We start from the raw sequence: 8,744 nt of genomic DNA on the forward strand, positions 1-8,744 counted from the left end.
GCTAGTGGGGGCTACTCTTCATTGCAGTGCACGGGCTTCTCATTGCGGTGGCTTCTCTTGTTGCGTAGCACAGGCTCTAGGCAAGTAGGCTTCAGTAGTAGTGTGGCACGCAGGCTCAGGAGTTGTGGCTCACAGGCTTAGTTGTTCTGCATCCTGTGGGATCTTCCTGGACCAGGGCTCAAACCTATGTCCCCTTCATTGGCAGGCAGATTCTTAACCACTGTGCCAACAGGAAAGTCCCTCTTCCTTTTCTTATGACACCTGTTCTATTGGATTAGGGCTTCACCCTTAGGACCTTATTTAACCTTAATTACTTCCTGAAAAGCTCTATCTCCAATTACAGTCACATTGGAGGTTAAGGCTTTAACATTTGAATTTTGGGAAGATATCATTCAGTTTATAACATCTTATTAGTAACTAATTTGTTGAGGAATCATGAAAGTGTACATTCCAATTATAATAAGCATAATTATTATTATTCAATTTGAAAATTAGACTATTATATATTAGATAATATATAACTTTAACTCAAAATATCTAACTGGTCACAAATTATTGGTTCCCTGCAATATTGCCCTTAGGTTATATTTTTATGTTAAGAAATTGCATTAGGTGCATTTATTTTTGGTAAGTCAGTAATGTATAGCCTCAAAATGTTTAACAATGACTAAATAATTTTACCTATTTCACATTTAACAGGATGTGGGAATTGGGCTTGTCTTTCCATTTTTTCAAAGGAAATACAGAATAATATAGTAATTAAGGTAGCTCTTTACTTGTATAATTTTGAGCAGTGTCCTCAGCTGTAAACTGGCAATAGTATATACCTCACAGGCCTATTGTCAGGATGCAATCAGCTGATTATATGTGTAAAGTCTGTAGCCCTATGTGAGTCTTCACAAAGTTATCTACAGAATAAGAATGAAAGTTAGCTTGATTATAGGACAACAAATCCCATTGTTTTATTTAACCATAGAAATTAAGTTATAAACATGTGATAACTGTTAGAAATAACAAGAAAAATTTCTTTAAATACGAAAAACTATGAGTTCTTAAGTGTCATGAGGTCTAATCTATAATATTCTCCATTTAGGGAAGCAAAATGTGATTTCGAGGAGAGACTATGTAACATTTTAGAAATATATGGCTTATCTCTTTTCAAAGATGATATTTAGTATCCTACAGTAAGATCTAGGGAAAGTAGTGGCATGAGGAAATTTTTTTTTCTTTAGTCACTATTTGAAATTTCTAAATGAGTTTGCATGGAACTTGAATGTGATTGGCATCTGGATTTAATGCAGATGTCTTCAGCTTGGTGGTTTCATGATATTGCCTAACTATTTACACATATTTTTAATAGCTCACTAAATGTGAAATGAAGTCTTTTGCATTTAGAACATTTTACCAGGGAAATGATGTTAGCAAAATGATGGTGGAATTTCTAGCTCTGGTCCCCTCCCAGAAACATCAATTTGAACAGCTATCTGTACAAGAAAACACCTATACAAGAGTCAAGGATTCCAGGTGACGGATTACAGAATCTAGGTGAAACACAAAAACAAGTGAAGACACATTGAGGAGAATAGGAAAGATAGATTCACACTACCCTTATCAACCTTTCCCCAAGCATGGGCCAACCAGGGCAGAGAGACATTCTCCCTGTAGGAGAGGGATGGTGATGTGAGTGCCAACTTCACCACGGACATCAAAGCTTGCCTGCCCCAGTACCATACTAACTCCCATGGCCCTAGGTGGCTCCCTGCAGGATCCTGTGAACCCAGATTCCTAGCAAACCCCAGCACTGGCCAGCTCCTGTGGCCCTGGGTGGCTTTTATGGCCCCCGCCTTCCAATCAGCCCACATGAACTCAAGCTCCTTGTAGGAACCTGCAAACCTGGTCTCCTGGCCAGGCCCAGTACTAGGTAAACTACTGAAGTCCCTGCCCCCTGGCCCACCCCGGCACCAAGCTGACCCTCACAGACCTTACATCACAGACCTTACATCTAGGCTGACCACAACTCCCAGCTTGCCCTAGGGCCAGGTCAACCCTGTGGCCCCAGCCTCCAGGCTGCCTCCCTCAAAACCAGATTCCCAGTCTGTCCCAGTCCTGAACCAGCCCTATAGACCCAGATGCTGGGCAAATTATTTGAATAACTATTTCACAAAATAGTATCTAAAATGGTTAATAAGTGCATAAAAGGGTGCTTAAAACCATTAGCCATTAAGGAGATGCATATTAAAACCACACTTTGTAAAATGGCTATGATAAAAAAGACAAGCAATAACATGTCTTATCAAAGATGTGGAGAAACCAGAACCCACATACATTGCTTATTGGAATTTTAAATGTTGCAGCCACTTTAGAAAAGAACTTGAAAGTTTTTAAAAATGTTAAACATATATTACCATATGACTCAGCAACACAACTCCTAGATTTTGATTGACGAGAAATAAGAATATATGTCCAGGGCTTCCCTGGTGGCGCAGTGGTTGCGCGTCCGCCTGACGATGCAGGGGAATCGGGTTCGCGCTCCGGTCTGGGAGGATCCCACATGCCGCGGAGTGGCTGGGTCTGTGAGCCATGGCCGCTGAGCCTGCGCGTCCGGAGCCTGTGCTCCGCAACGGGAGAGACCACAACAGAGGGAGGCCCGCATACCACAAAAAAAAAAAAAAAAAAAAGAATATATGTCCATACAGAGACTTGTACATAAGTGTTCACAAGAGCATTTTAAATAATGGGGAACAATTGAAAACTATACAAATGTCTATCAATGGTGAATGGGATGGACAAAATGTGATATATCCACAGAATGGAATATACTGTAATTCATCAGTAGAAAGGATAGGCTACTGAAACATAATACAATATAAATGAACTTCAAATATTATGCTAAGTGAAAGAAGCCAGACATAAAATAACATATATGATATGATTCCATTTATATGAAATGTTTATATAAGAAATAGCCAAATTTATCAATTTCCAAAATATACCAACAGCTCATACAACTCAATAACAAAAATCCAAACAACCCAATTGAAAAATGGGCAGAGGACCTAAATAGATATTTCTCCAAAGAAGACATACAGATGGCCAACAGACACAGTGATGCTCAACATCACTAATTATTAGAGAAATGCAAATCAAAACTACACTGAGGTATCACCTAACACCGGTCAGAGTGGCCATCATAAAAAGTCTACAAATAACATATGCTAGAGAGGGTGTGGAGAAAGGGAACCCTCCTACACTGTCAGTGGGAATGTAAATTGATACAGCCACAATGGAAAACAGTATGGAGGTTCCTCAAAAAACTAAAAATAGAACTACCATATGATCCTGCAATCCGACCCCTGGGCATATATTCATACAAAAACCATAATTCAAAAAGATACATGCACCCTATGTTCACAGCAGCACTATTCACAATAGCCAAGACATGGAAAAAAATGTCTATTAACAGATGAGTGGATAAAAAAGATGTACATATACATGATGGAATACTACTCATCCACAGAAAAGGATGAAATAATGCCATTTGCAACAACATGGATGCAACTAGAGATTATCATACTAAGTGAAGCAAGTCAGAAAGAGAAAGACAAATACCATAAATTCCTTATATGTGGAATCTAAAATATGACACAAATGAACTTACCTATGAAACAGAAACAGACTCACAGACATAGGGAACAGATTTGTTGTTGCCAAGGGAGAGGTGGGTGGAGGAGAAATGGACTGGGAGCTTGGGATGAGCAGATGCAAACCATTATATATAGAATGGATAAACAACAAGATCCTGCTGGATAGCACAGGGAACTATATTCAATATCCCATGGTAAACTATAATGGAAAAGAATACGAAAAAGAATATAGATATAATTATATATATCTGAATCACTTTGCTGTGCAGCTGAAATTAACACAACATTGTAAATAAACTATCCTTAAATAAAATAAATTTTAAAAAAAGAAATGGCCAAATCTATAGTGAAAGAAAGTAGATTAGTGATTGGTACTGGGAGCAGGAAGAAAGAGTAATTGTAAACTGGCATAAAGTTTTTTCTTGGAGCAAAGGAACTGTTCTCATTAAATTGTGCTTATTGTTGTACAACTAGAAATTTATTAAAAATCATGGAATTTCACACTCAAAATGAGTTAATGATATAATATGAAAATCATACTCCATGTGGTAGATCAAATAATGACCCTCAAGAATTTCCAGATTTTAATCCCTGGGAACTGTGAATGTTACCATATATGGCAAGTAGGACTTTGCAATGTGATTAAGTTAACTATCTTGAGATGGGGAGATTCTCCTGGATTATTCAAGTGGTCCCTAAATGTAAACACAAGTATCTTTACAAGATGGTTACACAGAAAATTTTGATGACACAAGTAGAGAAACCAATGTGACAATGAGGGCAGAGACTGGAGTAACGCAGTCACAAACCAAGGAATGCTAGCAGCCACCAGAAGCTTGAAAAGGCGAGAGACACCAACAATGCAAGAGGGTTCCCTTTTCTCCACACCCTCTCCAGCATTTATTGTTTGCAGATTTTTTGATGATGGCCATTCTGACTGGTGTGAGGTGATACCTCAATGTAGTTTTGATTTGCATTTCTCTAATGATTAGTGATGTTGAGAATCCTTTCATGTGTTTGTTGGCAGAGTAGAGAATGGACTTGAGGACACGGGGAGGGGGAAGGGTAAGCTGGGATGAAGTGAGAGAGTGGCATGGACATATATACACTACCAAATGTAAAACAGATAGCTAGTGGGAAGCAGCCACATAGCACAGGGAGATAAGCTCAGTGCTTTATGACCACCTAGAGAGGTGGGATAGGGAGGGTGGGAGGGAGATGCAAGAGAGAGGAGATATGGGGATATATGTATATGTATAGCTGATTTACTTTGTTATAAAGCAGAAACTAACACACCATTGTAAAGCAATTATACTCCAATAAAGATGTTAAAAAAGAAAAATGAGGCAAGAGACAGATTCTCCCCTGGAGCCTCTGGAAGAAGCCAGCCCTGCTGAAAACTTGACTTTGTGGTATTGGTAGAGGAATAGGTACACAGATCAAGAGAACACAATAGAGAACCCAGAAATAGACCCACACAAATATTCAACTGATTTATGACAAAGCTAACAAAGCAATTCAATGAAGGAAAGATCACTTTTTCAACAAATGGTACTGAAGCAACGGGACATCCATTGGAAGAAGAATCATCCTAACTTAGTTTTCACACCCTACACAAAAAGGTCTTGGACTTAAATATATAACATAAAACTCTAAAACTTCTAGGAAAAATATCTTTAAAATTTAGGACAAGGCAAAAAGTTCTTGGACTTGGCACCAAAAGCATCATTCATAAATGAAAATATTGATAAGTTGCTCCTCATCAAATTGTAAAATTTTTCTCTGCAGAAGACCCTGTTAATAGGATGAGGAAGTAGCTTAAGAATGGGAGAAAACATTGTCAAACCACGTCATGCCTGACTAGGACTATCAAACAAACAAACAAAATCTGTATAGGGATACATATAGCAGCTTTTTTTTAATATTTCCAAACTGGAGGTGTTTTTCAATGGGTTAATGGTTTAAACAATAAAACTGTGGTACAAACATACCATGGAATGCCACTCGGCAATAAAATTCAATAAACTATTGGTACACAACAACCTAAATGAATATTCAGAGAACTGTACTGTGTGAAAAAAGCCAAACTCAAAAGGTAACATAATGTATGATCCAATTTATATAACATTTTTGAAATGACAGAATTATAAAAATGGAGAAAAGATTGGTTGTTGCCAGTAGTTAAGGAAGGGGTAGAGGGAGAGGAATGATGGTGTGGTTGTATAAGGACAACATTAGAGAACCTTGTGGTGATGGAAATGTTCTGCATCTTGATTGTATCTATGCCAATATCCTGATTGTGTTATTATTCTATAGTTCTTCAAGGTGTTACTATTGGGGGAAACTGAGTACAGGGTACATGGGGCGTCTCTATTATTACTTACAACTTCATGGGAATATGTATACTTCTCTCAAAATAAAAATGTTTAATTAAAAAGTTATTAAAAAGAAGAGACTAAAGAAAGCAGTCAGAAAATAAGATAAGCTATTTGTAGTTTATGTATCTAACAAAGTTTCTGCCAGGGATAAAGAACAAACTCCTACACATCAGTGAGGAAAGACTGGCAATTCAGCACAAAACTAGGCAACAAACTCAAACACATCCTTCACAATAAGGATATCCACATGGTTAATAAAAATATGGAAAAGTTTTCAACCTCATGGATAAGCAGGAAAATGCAAATGAAGTCCAAATTTTTATACTTCTACATACCACAACAATGGCTAAAATTTAGGCAGACAATGTCAAGTACTGCTGAGAGTAAGGAGCAAGAGGAACTCATACATTGCTAGTGAGGTTGGAAATAGCTATTTTGCAAGGCTGTTTGAGATAATCAACTATAGTTTGACATTTGTTACCCAGAAAGTTCACTTCTAAATATTAATTCAAAAGGATGAATGAACATGTGTACCAAAATACAAGTATAAGATTATTTAGAAGACCATTTTTGTAATCATTCTAAACTGGGAGAAAACCAAATGTCCATTTATGTTAGAAAGGATAATATATTGGGATATATTCTGACAGCAAAACCCTATATATGTCAACAATGATAATGAACAAGCTATAATAATATAAAACAGCATGGATTAATCTTACTAATGCAGTATTGAGGGAAAGATCATTAAGAAAGACATATTGCATCCTTCTTTTTATATAAAGATCAAAGCCAGGTAAAACTAAATTATGACATAGAGGCCAGGTTAATAGTTATCTTTGGTGTTTAGGGTGGAGGTTTGGGGGAGCTCAAAGGAGACTTCTGGATTGTTGGTAATATATTTCACAGTTGTGTGCCCCATTCCTTGTGTTGTATTGTTAGGCTTCACCCAGCAGGCCTGCAAGCCTTTTAGTCGCCCAGGCTTGAGACTGAAGAAAGAGCCAGACAGTGAGAGAGACATCAATAGCTTATTGGGCAGGGGGAATCTTACACAAAGTGTCCTAGAGAAATACCCTACCATGTGGGGCAGATAGCAGACAGGACATGGCAGCAGTCTTCGGTCTCAGGGGAGAAGGAGGCAACCATTTACAGGGGGAATTGATGTCAGGTTTGCTCATCAATTTCCAGGGAAACCAGCGGCTGGGGTAGGGGGCAAGGACCGCAGGAAGTTACTGATAAAGCCCTATAATTAAGAGGACTGGATAGTCATGTGAGTGAAGCAGGGGATGTACAGAGAGCAAGAGAACAACCATCTCAAATGGGCTGACAATTCAGTAATAATTATTTGTGCATTTTCATATTTGTACACTATACTTCAATGAAAATCTGACAAAGTAAAACTCAATCCTATATTTGGACAAAAAATATTTCTTTCTCAAGTAAAAAAAAAATGACTGAGATAGCCTCATCTACCAGAGGGCAGACAGCAGAAGCAAAAATAACTACAATCCTGCAGCTGGTGGAACAAAAACAACATTCAAAGAAAGATAGACAAGATGAAAAGGCAGAGGGTTATGTAACAGATGAAGGAACAAGATAAAACCCTAGAAAAACAACTAAATGAAGTGCAGATAGGCAACCTTCCAGAAAAAGAATTCAGAATAATGATAGTGAACATGATCCAGGACCTCAGAAAAAGAATGGAGGAAAAGATCAAATGACTGAGATAGCCTCATCTACCAGAGGGCAGACAGCAGAAGCAAAAATAACTACAATCCTGCAGCTGGTGGAACAAAAACAACATTCAAAGAAAGATAGACAAGATGAAAAGGCAGAGGGTTATGTAACAGATGAAGGAATAAGATAAAACCCTAGAAAAACAACTAAATGAAGTGCAGACAGGCAACCTTCCAGAAAAAGAATTCAGAATAATGATAGTGAACATGATCGAAGAATTAAAGAACAAACAAACAGAGATGAACAATACAATAACTGAAATGAAAACTACACTAGAAGGAATCAATAGCAGAATAACTAAGTCAGAAGAGCGGATAGTGACCTGGAAGACAGAATGGTGAAATTCACTGCTGCAGAATAGAATAAAGAAAAAAGAATGAGAAGAAATGAAGACAGCTTAAGAGACCTCTGGGACAACATTAAACACAACAACATTTGTATTAAAGGGGTCCCAGAAGGAGAAGAGAGAGAGAGGACCTGAGAAAATATTTGAAGAGATTATAGTCGAAAACTACCCTAACATGGGAAAGGAATAGCCACCCAAGTGCAGGAAGTGCAGAGAGTCCCACACAGGATAAACTCAATGAGAAACATGCTGAGACACATAGTAATCAAATTGGCAAAAATTAAAGACAAAGAAAAATTATTGAAAGCAGCAAGGGAAAAACGATAAATAACAGAAAAGGGAACTCCCATAAGGTTAACAGCTGATTTCTCAGCAGAAACTCTACAAGCCAGAAGGGAGTGGTGTGACATATTTAAAGTGATGAAAGGGAAGAACCTACAAGCAAGATTACTCTACCTGGCAAGGATCTCATTCAGATTCAATGGAGAAATCAAAAGCTTTACAGACAAGCAAAAGCTAAGAGAATTCACCAGGACAAAACCAGCTCTACAAAAACTGCTAAAGGAACCTCTCTAAGTGGGAAACACAAGAGAAGAAAAGGACCTACAAAAACAAACCCAAAACAATTAAGAAAATGGT

This window comes from Physeter macrocephalus, chromosome 1 (assembly GCF_002837175.3).
Source record: "Physeter macrocephalus isolate SW-GA chromosome 1, ASM283717v5, whole genome shotgun sequence".
Classification (NCBI taxonomy): Eukaryota; Metazoa; Chordata; class Mammalia; order Artiodactyla; family Physeteridae; genus Physeter; species Physeter macrocephalus.